The sequence below is a fragment of the Natator depressus genome, chromosome 2 (genome assembly GCF_965152275.1).
Source record: "Natator depressus isolate rNatDep1 chromosome 2, rNatDep2.hap1, whole genome shotgun sequence".
Classification (NCBI taxonomy): Eukaryota; Metazoa; Chordata; order Testudines; family Cheloniidae; genus Natator; species Natator depressus.
The window spans coordinates 95,397,911-95,410,822 of NC_134235.1; the positions used below are offsets into that span (position 1 = coordinate 95,397,911).

Below are 12,912 nucleotides of genomic sequence, written 5' to 3' on the forward strand. Positions count from 1 at the left end.
GCTACAGACAAATAATCTGTTGACTGAAGCAGGGAAGAAGCATTGGAGAAGGAAGCAAAGTTCATAGTAAAAAACATAAATAACAGGGATTGCACTAGTGATGATCATAAAGCCCAGTTCTCCTGTCTCTGAAGTCAATGTAAAAACTCCAGTAGGATCGGATAGGGTCAATTGTGAACACAAATAAAATATTTTAGATGTCATATTTCCTGATTGGGGTGGAGGGGTGGGAACAAACATTATTTGTACCACATATTAGGTAAGTAGCCAAAAACATTCTGGGCTAGATCCTCACTTGGTGCAAATACATGTAGCTTTTGCACCTGCAGTTGACTATCACCAGTAGAAATCAGATGCTGAGCTGAGGTCCCTTTGAAAATCTGTCCTTTAGCATGCCAAGCACTCTCAGAGAACCAGCGGATTCATATTCTTCCTTAATTTGTATGTGACTTTAATGAATTAACGGCACCAAGGAACAAAGTCCTATATTTACTCATAGTACAATTACAATATAAATGTTGTCCTAACAAAGACCCACTAAAGCATAGGGAGCAGTTGTTAGCTAGAGGACTAAATTTAGAGGCTTAAACACAGTTTTTGTACTGGTATAACGATGTTGGTTAGGACTTTGATTTTTTTTTTTTTTTTGAATTCTTAAATGCTTATACTGGAACAACTTCTGGCGTAGATGCAGTTATATCCATATAAAACTTAATTCCCCTCCCTTATGGAAATAAGCAATATCAATATAAGCACATTTTATACCTGCATACACAGCAGGGGTAGTACTGCTTCAGTTATACTTGTATAGTTAAAATAGTACAATTTAGGTGTGACAAACCCTTCTCTGTATCAATTCCTAACCTCTTTGAATCCCATGACAATAAGGGTGTCAAGTACTGCCAACTGTGATAGTGATTTAGGTGATGTAGGCACCTATCCAACAAGATGAATTGAACTGGGATCAGCAATCCATGTCATACTGGCCTCCAAACACACTTCAGATGATGGCAATGCTCAATCTCTATTGTCTTGGGCTGGATTTGGAGGCTGCAAACAAAAAGAAGCATGCAACAGCCAGATAAATTTCAGGAACATAAAATTTGAGATAAACTTTCAAGAGGTCTCTCATCTCCTTACAGTGCTGCTGTAGGAAGAGGAGAGATCTTCCAGCACGGAACACTTCCCATATGCTGTACCATATATCTCCTAAGATAAGGCACTTCAAGTCAGTATACCTTGGCTAAAATTTTCAAAAGTGCCTTGGTGTCTTAGCGTCCTAAATCCTATTTTCAGAATTGACTTATGGTATGTCTACACTGTGATTTAAAACTTGAAGCAGCCAGTCTCAGAGCCTGGGTCTACAGACCTGGTCTTGTGTTATAGTGCTAACAACAGCAGTTTGGAAATTGCAGCACAGGCTCTGAAGTCCACCTACCTCCCTGTGCTTCAGAGTCTGAGCCAGAGCATCTACACAGCAGTTTTTAGGGCTGTAGCATGAGCCTGAGTCTGTAGACCTGGGCTCTGAGACTTGCTACTGTCTATGAGCGTAGATATACCCTGATGAGGCTCCTAAAAGCCTAAGTTCCATCAACTTTCAATGGGATGGCAAGAAGAAGGCAAACAGGACACAATAAGGTTTTTCCCTAACTAACTTTGGTGATCAGTGGTTAAAATAACTTAAAATAGAGATGGTTGAGAATTTCCTATGGGATGATTTTCTGATGGAAAATGCCCTTTTCACAAAATTGAATTTTTCCCACAGGAAAATTTCAATTTTGCCAAAAATAAAAATAAAATAAAATCTGTTGGTAAAATTGAAATAGTGGCTCTCTAGCTACCTGCCTGGGAGGCTTGTATCTGCAGTGTAGTTGTAGCCCTGTCATTCCCAGGATATTAGAAACAAAATATGGATGAGGTAATATATTTTCTTGGACCAACTTCTGTGGTGAGGGAAACAAGCTTTTGAGCTATACAGAGTTCGTCTTCAGATCTAGGAAATATACTCAAAGTGTCACAGCTAAATACAAGTGGCACAGATTGTTTAGCATAAATAGTTAACACAAATGTCAAGGGACCATCAAGGTGAAGTGGCCTGTTAACACAAAACGATCACTCTGTATCTGATCTATCAGTTCTCATCCTCAAAGGAAACCTGGCACAACACTTTCCCTTTCCGCCTGCAGGGAGAAAGTGAAATGTGTTTGGTGGGCACGCAATCTGGAAACTGAAAAATTCTACTTTGATTATTCTCAAACAGAATGTTTCTAGAAATATTCTTCCTATTTTGGGGGGAAAATATTTAAAAAATGAGAAATGTTTCATGGAAAGTGATTTCCATTTTCTGGCCAGCTCTACTTAAAACACCTTTCTGGGGCACCTGTAAGTATGAGTTAATACGTAAGTTAGTGTATTAGGTTATATGAAAGTACCTGTGTGACATAACTTCATATGGCTTGAATTAAATACGCATATTGGATCAGTTTCTGAGCCGGTGTTAATTGGCATAGCACTTGAATTTAGGAAATGCCAGAATTATGTCTGCCTAGACAACCTTAATTCTGTCTCATTATGCCTGCATCTGTGCACTGAATGAGGCAGGGTATGGAAAAAGTACTATGTTATCATCTGATTCAAGACTGAATCATAATATTTACACACAAGGAAGGAAAATCTGTATTGCACGAGTGAAGATAAATCTGTTATTTCCTAAATTTTGAGAGCTTAACTTTACATCATAATGTTTTTCTCATACTTTTTAATGTAATTTCCATTTTTAAAGGAAAAATATAAAAAGAAATTATATTATGTGCAACTGTAACAATCCCCCATAATGCATAATCATTATGGGCCCTATCCAACTGTGACAGCGTGGACAGGGCCCTTTAAGAGGGGTCTGGTCCAACTCACCTATGCCTCATTATAGACTTTCAATGGGGCTTGATGGAGGACAGCTGGTCTCTGGAAAGAGCCAGAGGAGTGTGGCACAGTGAAGCTGTAGATAGAAGACACCTGCAGATGGCTTTAGGATACCTTGAGACTTCAGCAAACCAAAAGATTTCAGCCAGGTAAGGATGGGAGTGACCTGCCAAAAGCAAAGGAAGACTCCAATCAGGAAGGCCTGGGAGTGACTCATGGGAGAAAAGGTCTTAGATCTTCTCCACGGAGAAGGACTTTGGACTGGTGGAGTTTATTTAGGGAGTCTTGAAGAGGGGAAATTGAGGCAGGGTGTTGTAGGGCCACCCCAATCCATGAGAGGACACTGGAGAAGTGGCCGATCCTCTATACCTACAGTGTGCTCAGTGCCTCAAATAACGTGTTGGTTCTGGCTTTATGGCTGTATTATGAATTTTACAGAGTCCCTGTTGTCCCATGTCTATTGCTCCATGTCCCTGTTACTTGTGGCTTCTTAAATCAGGTGTTGAGAATCACTAGCATTGTACACAACTTTAGTATTGATTATGTCTGCCCTCAGTGTGAAATTCACCCCCATGCAGGGGGGCCAGTACATGGTCCGTGCAGCATGTAAATCCTATTTAAGCCCCGTTTTGATGGATTAAATGATGATTTAAATGATGCGTATGCCTTGTGCTGGCCCACACACAGGAGTGAAATTCAACCTATGTTTCAGTGGAGTAATACAAAGAATGCAACAAAAACAACTCATTGATTTATTAGCAGAGAGGAGGTGCTATAAGAAACTTCATTCTGTTTTCACTGTCTTTCCAGGAAATGCCAGTTAAACATAAAAAAAATCAACGTTTCCAAATCCTGTCTGAGATAATATTTACCACACATATATTTTCCATGTAACTCTACATTTCTATAATGTCATCTTCTTGATGGTGACATGAGGAAGAGTGGCATTACTTTTATGAATGGATGCACAACAATCCTTACAATTACACCACATGTACTTTGTTTAATTTACTCCTTCTGTTAAAGAAAACCAATTGTTTTCTGAGCTATTTATTTCCTAGATACCGACTTTGATTTTACTCCAGTGGTATCCTATGAGGAATCTTCTTCATTTTCTTATTTCAACTTCAATATATTCTACTGCAGAAACATTGCTTTTTGAGAAGCACATTCTTCTTTTGAGATGTAGATGAATGACAAATGGCATTCTGTAAGCTGATCTCTGCATCTTTGGGATTTCTCTGTTTCTGTGGCCAGTTCAAAAGCTTTTAATCATATTGCTGTATTAGTTTTCTAGAATATGAAAGCCACTGAAATACATATGAGAAATATGCCAAAATACTCTCTGTGAGCTACACTGTGACTGAACAACATGCCCTTGAATCTGGATGCCCAGGGTGGTAAGCAGAGTTTCTTATGGGCAGGGAGAGGACAGAGAGGAATGCAGAATGGGAGGAGTCTTGTTTTCTCTCCTCCTACTCACTGGATTAACTGTCTACAAACTCACCCAAATGAAATGTTCAATACAAATAGTTATGAGAAGTCCTCATTTTTGTTGTCATTAAATGGAAAACACCACACAGTGCAAATAAAAGCAGCTGGAATTCCATCCAAACATTTTTGCTGCCATATATGAGAGAAGCAGGCACTTTTTGTTCTTCACAGAATCTTCACTATCTGTGCTTCTTGCATTTGAAAACAATGATTTTGGTTATCACTTAGATTTAGAGTTAGCAAAAATCAAGACTAATGTGGTTTATGTATTAAGATCATTACCACTAACAGATGGAATAACAATTTGACTACCCTTACATTGATCTTTTAATTAAATGAAATCTTGACTTTATTATGCTGTATAAGAAAAGATTTCTCTATTTGCTCTACCCTTTGTAATACCATCAGTGTTTCTTACCACTGTTATTGATGAAGTGCTTCGTTTATGAAAACTTACTTGATTGTCACCCTGGGAAACTGACAATAATAATGAGCCCACTTCCTAGAGTATCATCACTTTATAAAGCGATCAGTCAATCAGGTAAAAAAGTCAACAACAGTGATCGAACCAAAATTATGTTGGTTTTGGTGTGATAGATGCATAAAGTGTCTGCACAAAAGATCATCTTTAAAATGTGCTCGTGCTGCAATACCACCACCGACTCAGGCCCCAACTCAGCAAGGTGCCTAAGATGCCTAACTTTAAGCACTTCAGTAGTCCCAATGAAATCAGCGGAGCTACTCATGCCTAGTGTTAAGCACATGTATAAATATATTGCTGAATGGAGTCCTTAATAAATTAACACCACTCGGCAAAATCCCAGTGTACTTATGGGGTTTCTTTGTGTGGATGCATTCTCTTTGGCTGTTGCATTTTCCTTGATGGAATCTCTTGCATGCTATGCTTCCATGTGATGAGTCACAGAAGTTACAGAGGTAAAAGACCAATTGGTTTATCTAGTCCTTCTCCCTGCCAATACAGGACTGGGTTCATATTCTATATTGGCTAATGTTCCATTCAGTTAAGATGTAAATGTCCCAAGTGATGGGTCCTCCATCACTTCCTTTGGGAGAATATTCCACAGCACACTAGACCAATATATCTTCATGTTGGACCCTAATAATTCCTCTCTTCCCTACCCCCATAACGGCTGGCTGGCTGATTGTGGAGAGGGGTGAATGCTATAGCCCTGGATTATTCAGTGTGTATGGAGCTCTGGGGAAGTGTTGCCCATCAGGAGGTATGAAATTTATGGGGAAGGACAGCTCTATACCACTGTAAACATAGGGTAATAGATTTTCAATTGGTATAAATCAGCATAGTTCCATTGACATCAATTTATAGCAGCTGGGAGTCTGGCTTCCTTAGGCTTGTGCCTTAATGGCACAAACAGGCCTATCCGTGATCCTACCCAACCCAATGGCTAAATTTCTAACAAAGCAAAAACATTTGTATGAGTATCTTAAATGCTCCTGATGCATATATCTCAGTTGATAACTCTTGAGAATTCTGATTCTTTCCAGTGCAAGCACTGCGGGGGAGGAGGGAGGAACTGTCTTTTTATTCTGTTTATACAGCACTGAGCACAATGAAGTTCTGATCCATGACTGTGGCTCAAACGTGATCCTTCAGTACAAACCATAACGAACTAATAATAAATTGGTAAACATCTCTTTTCATATATCCTTTTAAAAAAACATTTGAAACTGAAAGTTTACATAAACATCATAACATACGGTATTAGATGCTGAAAAAAATGGAGAATGTACAATCTTTAGGAGATTATTGTACCTACATTAAATCCATGAAAGAGTGCTTTTTAGGTTTGTTCCTTTGTAGTTGTCAAGGAAAATGAAGTCCTTTGATAAATTCTTTTTCAATAGTTGCATCATCTGTCAGGGAGAGGAGAGTTTAATTTTGTGTGTGTTAACAATTAGTCAAAATAGCATACCATGAATAAAATTCAAACACTAAACCCAGAAGGTGAATGTTATTAAATGCCTCTTCCTTTTGCGTTTTGTTGCAGCTAGGGTGACTAGACAGCAAATGTGAAAAATCGGGACGGGGGTGGGGAGGTAATAGGAGCCTATATAAAAAAAAGACCCCAAAATCGGGACTGTCCCTATAAAAATCGGGACATCTGGTCACCCTAGTTGCAGCAGATCATTGATACGTATCTATTTGCTGAAGTGGGGAGCCATGTAGTCTGAAGAGGTTTTAAAAATTAAATATAACTTTTTTCAAAAAGAATCTTAGTAAGTTTTGTCTGGATGGCCTAATTCAGCAACATTTTGCTCTTTCCACTGGAGAGACAGGTGTTACAATAGTTCCCTTACTTCCATTGAAAATAGTGGAAACCAGGAGCCCTCTGACAGGTGTTCTTCATCTCAAGGCCTGTTCCTTTTCTTTGTTTGTGTCTAGCATTGGCTCTCTGTTGGTAATTTATCTGAAACTTCTTTCCGAAATAATTACAGATTACAAGGGTCTTGTCTGCTGTGCAAATGTAATGTCCATCGTACAATCACCCATGTTTGATTTTTTTATTTCATTCTCCACAGGAAGTCTGTCTGAGGTGTATTCACAGACAAAGTCAGTGTAGGTAAAAAAGGAATGCAGCCTTCTAAAAGGAGAAGATTGCAATTTGTGGGTCAGACTGTGCTAATTGTACATGGCCTTGAGTAAGCCGACGGTGATGCGAAGCTGCATCTTTGCAGGGGTGGGGTGAATATGTTGCACCATTCCTTTGGATGATACAGCTTGTTTCTTGTTGTGCTTTCAGAGGTGTCTGTGCACTGGAGAAATGAGCAGGTACTGTGTCATGTCTCCTGTTCCCGATGCCCTTTTTTAATTGATTTGAGTTCTCTGCACACTAGCAGAGAAGTGTCTTGAGTTCAGAAATTACCATTATACCTGCTCATGCACAGAGTACAGTGTGGGGAGAGGATCCTTGCGCCTTCCTCTTCCTTGTGCATTCACCCTCGAGCTAAGTACAGCCTGACCAAGCAACAGGAACAGGGTGCATCCCGCTCCATCCTTACCTAATGTATGACAGAGTCTATTACATTGTTTGCTTGGTAGTCTTATATACTGCCAGAATGCCTCTTATATACTGCCAGAATGCCTTTCATATTTTCTCTGGTTGTTGCAGGTTCCCTTCATTCATTAGTGCTCTATGACCTTAAAACATAAACACCACAAACATAGGAGGGGAAGCCAGGAAGTAGAGCTGAGCTTCTCAATAGGGAGAGGGAGTGCACGCTAGGAGGGGAATATAATATCTGCTGGAACTAGAGTTGGATGGGAACGTAGGTGGAGAAGTGAGGATGGTTCTCTGGCTGGGTCCCTTGTGATGTAAGGTAGAGACCTATATAGCTATAAAGTTGGAAGAGCCCTATATTTACATTACTCTGCATGATCCATTTGAAATTAGGGTAAAGTGCATTATATTATGTGACATTTTAAGAGCTGGTATAATATGACCTGTAAGGCCCTAAATAATTTTTTCTCTTCATGCTTCCCTTGATAATTATTTGAATAGCAGAGTTCATTTTCAATTATTAGAGGTCCAGGCTTATTTTATGAGAATCTAGTATTTTAAATCCCTTGAGTAGCTGGTGGATATTGGCTTATCTGTTCACCTCAACTGAATCCATAATGCAGTGGCCTTTGAACAACAACTAATCTGATTGTTTTCAAAGCTGAAAACATGAAATTTTAAATTACTAGAATAAAAAGTACTTGTTTAGGTTTTCCTGTCAAGTCATTCCGTCTGCTGTAACTGAAGTCATAACTAAGGATGCATTCCTGTAATTTTTACTTGTGCAAGTATTGTTTACTCATCACAGTCACTGTGATGGAACTATTTTCTTTACTGAGAATGGAAAGGTTAAACTCCGATATTTTATTGAGCTAAGCAATCTACACTTAACCTTGTTAATCTTTCTGTAGAATACATTAGGGTAATATCTTCTCCATAACAAATATGCATCCCAGAACTATATATATTTTTTTCTATACTGAAAAAAAAATCAAGTGTGTTCTGCCTCAGTAAAAGAGATGTGTAGAAAGGAACCTTGTTTTAAACCAACACAGCTTCCTCACTACAGATTGCATAGTCTAATAAGTGAAGTATAAACACAACTAGAGAGCCTGGAGAAGCTGCTTTAAGTTTTAGGCTTAAGAAATTTCTTTAACAAATACCTATAATTGTTTTATTTGTGTTTTCTTAAGCTCTGAGTTTTCAAAGAAAATCTATATTTTTTCAGTACCACTAGGTGTCATTGTGTCTATTTTTAAACTTGTCATACAGTGGATTCTTCCCAGTGTGTAGCACATATTAACTCAAAGTTGAAGACTTTATCTGCTTCACTGTGATATCATAGTGAAAGGAAACAAAAAGGGGAAAATGTATGATATTATGAAAAGGAACAAAATAGTCTCAAAAGATGGTTACATAGAAAATGGATCCTGTAAAATCGGAAGTTTACAGTTTTATCTTCTGTTTGCTAAATTTCAACAAAGAATCCCTTCTTATATATAGGTGTCTTACTTATAACTTTTCATCTGAAAAGACCTTATCAATGCATGGAGTATATTGTGTTCACTCTGCATCATTATTGATTAGTACTTTAAAAAAATAGTTCAACATAAAGACAACCAAATCACTAGTCATATTGAAAAATCTTGGTCAAGGGCTTGTCTTGACTACCGGGATAAGCTGACCTAAGTTATGCTACTTCAGCTATGTTATTCATGTAGCTGGAGTCAACGTAGCTTAGGTCGACTTACCACGGTGGCTTCACTGTGCTGTGTTGATGAGAGACACTCTCCAATTGACTTACCTTATCTTCTCAGGGAGCTGGAGTACCGGAGTCGACTGGGAAGGACTCTTCCATCGATTTAGCGGGTCTTCACTAGACCCAGTAAATCGACACCCGCTGCATCGATTGCAGCAACAGCAGCCTCCCCAGTAGTGAAGACAAGCCCCTAAACTTGAAGTTTCATAGGCAATCCCTACAGTAAGAATAGAGAATACCCCATATTCAGGAATAGGAGCAATTTATGTAAAGCAAAATTCACATGGTTATAAGGGTGACCACAGCATGGGAAGGTCAGGTGGTCAGAAGTCAAATCTCTGCAGGGAAGTCTCCTAATTCTTCTGTTTTCCAAGTAACAGTAATTTGATACATTTCTTTGGCCCCCTTCTCTCATAATCTACATTTGAGTATGTGTAAGTGCACTAATTATGGCATTTTAAGATTTTATTTTCAAAAGCTACAGCTGTCTACACTCCCTGTGTGAAGAATTCAGAAGGTGACATTTCACTAATGACTGCACCAAGAATTGTCAAAGATTGATAGAGTAGTCTTTAAGAATATCCCCATGAGAAGCATCTGACACAAAATGAAAATGACATTAAATCTTTGAAAAAAACAAACCCTAGATATACACTGTACATGCACTTTTGTTTACAAGAAAGGACTTAGATCCAGTAACTCTTTAAAAATTTCTCACACATATGTACTTTTGGTTTAATAATGTCTTTGCTGTAAGGTTTTTGAACACCAGTTGTGTATCATATAACATTTACTGAAGATTATTAATTACTTCAGTGTGTGACACACGGCGAGATGTCTTTTATGGGGCTCTGCTACTCCTCAGCTTTGACACTTCTTTCTGTGTATAGAAATCAATTCTTCTATGAATGCTACTTGACTTTCATGCTGGAAAAAAGTTCTTCATACTAGTCTTTTATTCCATTTGATCAATAAACCTGTGCACCTCTAGAATTAATAATAAAAGTAATATTAAACAGGCTATAAGTGCCACTGGCTGATGGGAGAGCTGGCATTCAGCAGCACGAAAGAATTAAGTCTAACAACCCCCTTGTTACTTCAGAAGAAATTCACTTCAAGAGAAATAATGAAAAAGGAGGCATTTTGTTCTCCCTTGACTCAGATATGACTTTCAGGTCTCTATTGGTCTGGTCCTTCCTTTCAAAGCAGACGCAGTGAGTGTAGTAGAAATACCACCTTCCCTGAAACCCCTGTATCTACTCTGTTCTTAAGAAATAATTAAAACCAGAAATGGGAAAGAGGCAGAGAAGGGAATTGCTATCTATCATGCACATAGCCTTTAGATTGGTTGTACAGTTTTGTACAGTTCATGATGTTCATCATTGCTGCTACCAGTTTCTTAAATTGCCATCTCATCAGGGGTAATGCCGGCTGAAAAAAAATGCAATTCCTCTCTCATTGGGGAATCAATGCATTAAGCTCTTCCTGATGAAAAACATTTGGTGGATCAATAAGACTTTTCCACATTTTCCTGCTGGACCCTTGAGCTTCCAATTTCCACCCCAGCTTTAATTGATTCAAATGACATAGGATATTACAAAAAGATTTCCCACCCCAATCCCCTTCTCCTGATTCTACTGCTAAGCTTTTCTAGCACTCCAAATGTTATCAGTACTTTTATTCTGTTGCTCAAGCTGAGGTTTGCTGCTCTATTCTTTGGAACAATATCACTTTATATACTGAAATCTAGTTTTTTAATTATTTCCCCCTCCTACAAAATGATTTATACAGTTAGAATCTTTTTTGGTTGGGGGAGGGAGAAAGATGACTGTAACTGAAGGCATTAAAAGCCTTTTTCTTTAATAATTAGAGTCATAGGTTTCTAGTGGTCTGAGACTTCCTAGGATTTACGTTTGTCCCATTACCATATATCAATGTAGTGACTAACATCAATACGACTGTCTATCACTTGTAAGTTCATCGTTCATATCTCCTTGTCAGTTAGGCTTTATCATGACATACCCAGAATCTCTGGTTCTCATGCTTCATTGGCTGCCTTCTGGACTTCCTTTCCCTGAGCATGTTAACTAATTCTTTGGTCCTGCAGATCAGCCCTGCTTCCAGGCCAAACCACCTACCATGATTGAAATATGTGTAATGCTGGTTTGGAGGAAACAAATTAAATACAAAAAGCCTTGATGCATATTACTGGTAAATGCATTTGCCTTTTCAAGTTTACGGCTTGTAACTGTCAAGGGATTACATAGGAGAGGCTATGATAGTGAACATGGTTTCATTTTGTATCTAGCAGGCAGAATGATACACTGCAGTGCAAGCTAATCACAAGAATAACCAGCTAGAATACTTCTAGTTGATATATGGGTATTACAAAGAGTTGTATTTACACATAGCATTACTCACCTGTCTTAGCAGTGTTACATTAAGTATGTTAACTCTCAGCATGCACTGTATATTGGATGGAGCAATGATTAAAAAACAACAACAACAACAACAGCAGTTTTGTGAAATCAGGATGGCAGAGCAGCCCTGGAAATGAGCTAGGGAAGAGGAATGAAAGAAGAATGGCAACTCTGAAAGAAGAGATTGCACGAGCATCACAACTCAGGATGACATGGCATATGGTACAGGATAGAATGGGCATATGGTACAGGGTGGGGTAGGCAGCAAAGGAAAACTGAAGTTCAAACATTGACAATTCAACACAGCACAGTTGCAGTTAGTCAAAAAGGATCAAGACTGATAATATGATAGTACATGTTGGCATGGCGTAGTGTAAGATAGGCAGGCTGGCTGCCAACATGCACTAAGGTCAGGAGGAAAGTGGTGAATCTGTGACAAGAAAAGCTCAGTCTTAGTCTCTTTTTGTGTGTGTAACTCACAAAATCCTGAGACAAATAAATGCTCTTGTTGACTAATTGTTCTCTCCAGTAGCTATTAAGTGAACTGACCTGAAGGAGGGTTAGAAAGGCAGAATCAGGGCAACAATGAGTGCCCATAGCTGCCAAGTTCTAAACAGTTTGAGTAATTTTGTTGTGGATTGTGCATGAAATGAGCAAGTTGTGTCTGATTCAGTCTGCCCTCCCAGTCTAATAAGTGAATTAATGCTTTCAAGGATATGAAATATTCATATTCAAGAATTCCATTCACACAGATGAATCTGAAAATACTTTCACTAGGAAGGTCAGTGGCACTGAACCCAATTCTGCACTATATCTGAAGTAAACTTGGACACAGTAGACCATGTAGGCTACAGGCAGCTGATTACAACTTGCTGATTCTAACTGCTCAGTCCAACTGGAAGTTAGAGCAGCAGGAGGCATACTTCCACTGCAGGTACAGCTGCCACTGTCTTTCATGGTTACTGCCAGGGAGAAGCAGGACTCCAGAAAAGCCCTGTTGTTTACAACTGCGAAAAGAATGGATGGAATCAGTGCATAATTTTGTCAACTTTCACAATATTTGTTGCTTTTCAAAGCCCCATCTCTTGGAGTCCTGTGATTTACATGAGAATCTAAGCTTCCATTTTTTAAATGAAAGAGTCTAGCCCTCATGTTTGGGAAGAAAAGCTTGAAAACATTAACCCAGAAGGCAAATATATAAAGAACCTCAAATTTATTTTTAAAACAATGATTTTTAAAATTATCTCATGATTTTGGGGGCCTAACTCATGACTGTTGAACT

The 12,912-nt window shown here is 38.6% G+C and overlaps 1 long non-coding RNA gene across 1 annotated transcript; it reads right to left on the reverse strand.

The window, feature by feature from the left end:
* Window positions 1-1,024: 1,024 nt before the first annotated feature.
* LOC141981471 (uncharacterized) lies at window positions 1,025-9,323 on the reverse strand. The gene is made up of 4 exons (XR_012637790.1): window positions 9,256-9,323; window positions 6,210-6,306; window positions 2,911-3,085; window positions 1,025-1,050 (listed from the first exon to the last, which is right to left on the reverse strand). It is a non-coding gene; the product is annotated as an uncharacterized LOC141981471 (long non-coding RNA).
* Between the last annotated feature and the right edge of the window lie 3,589 nt (window positions 9,324-12,912).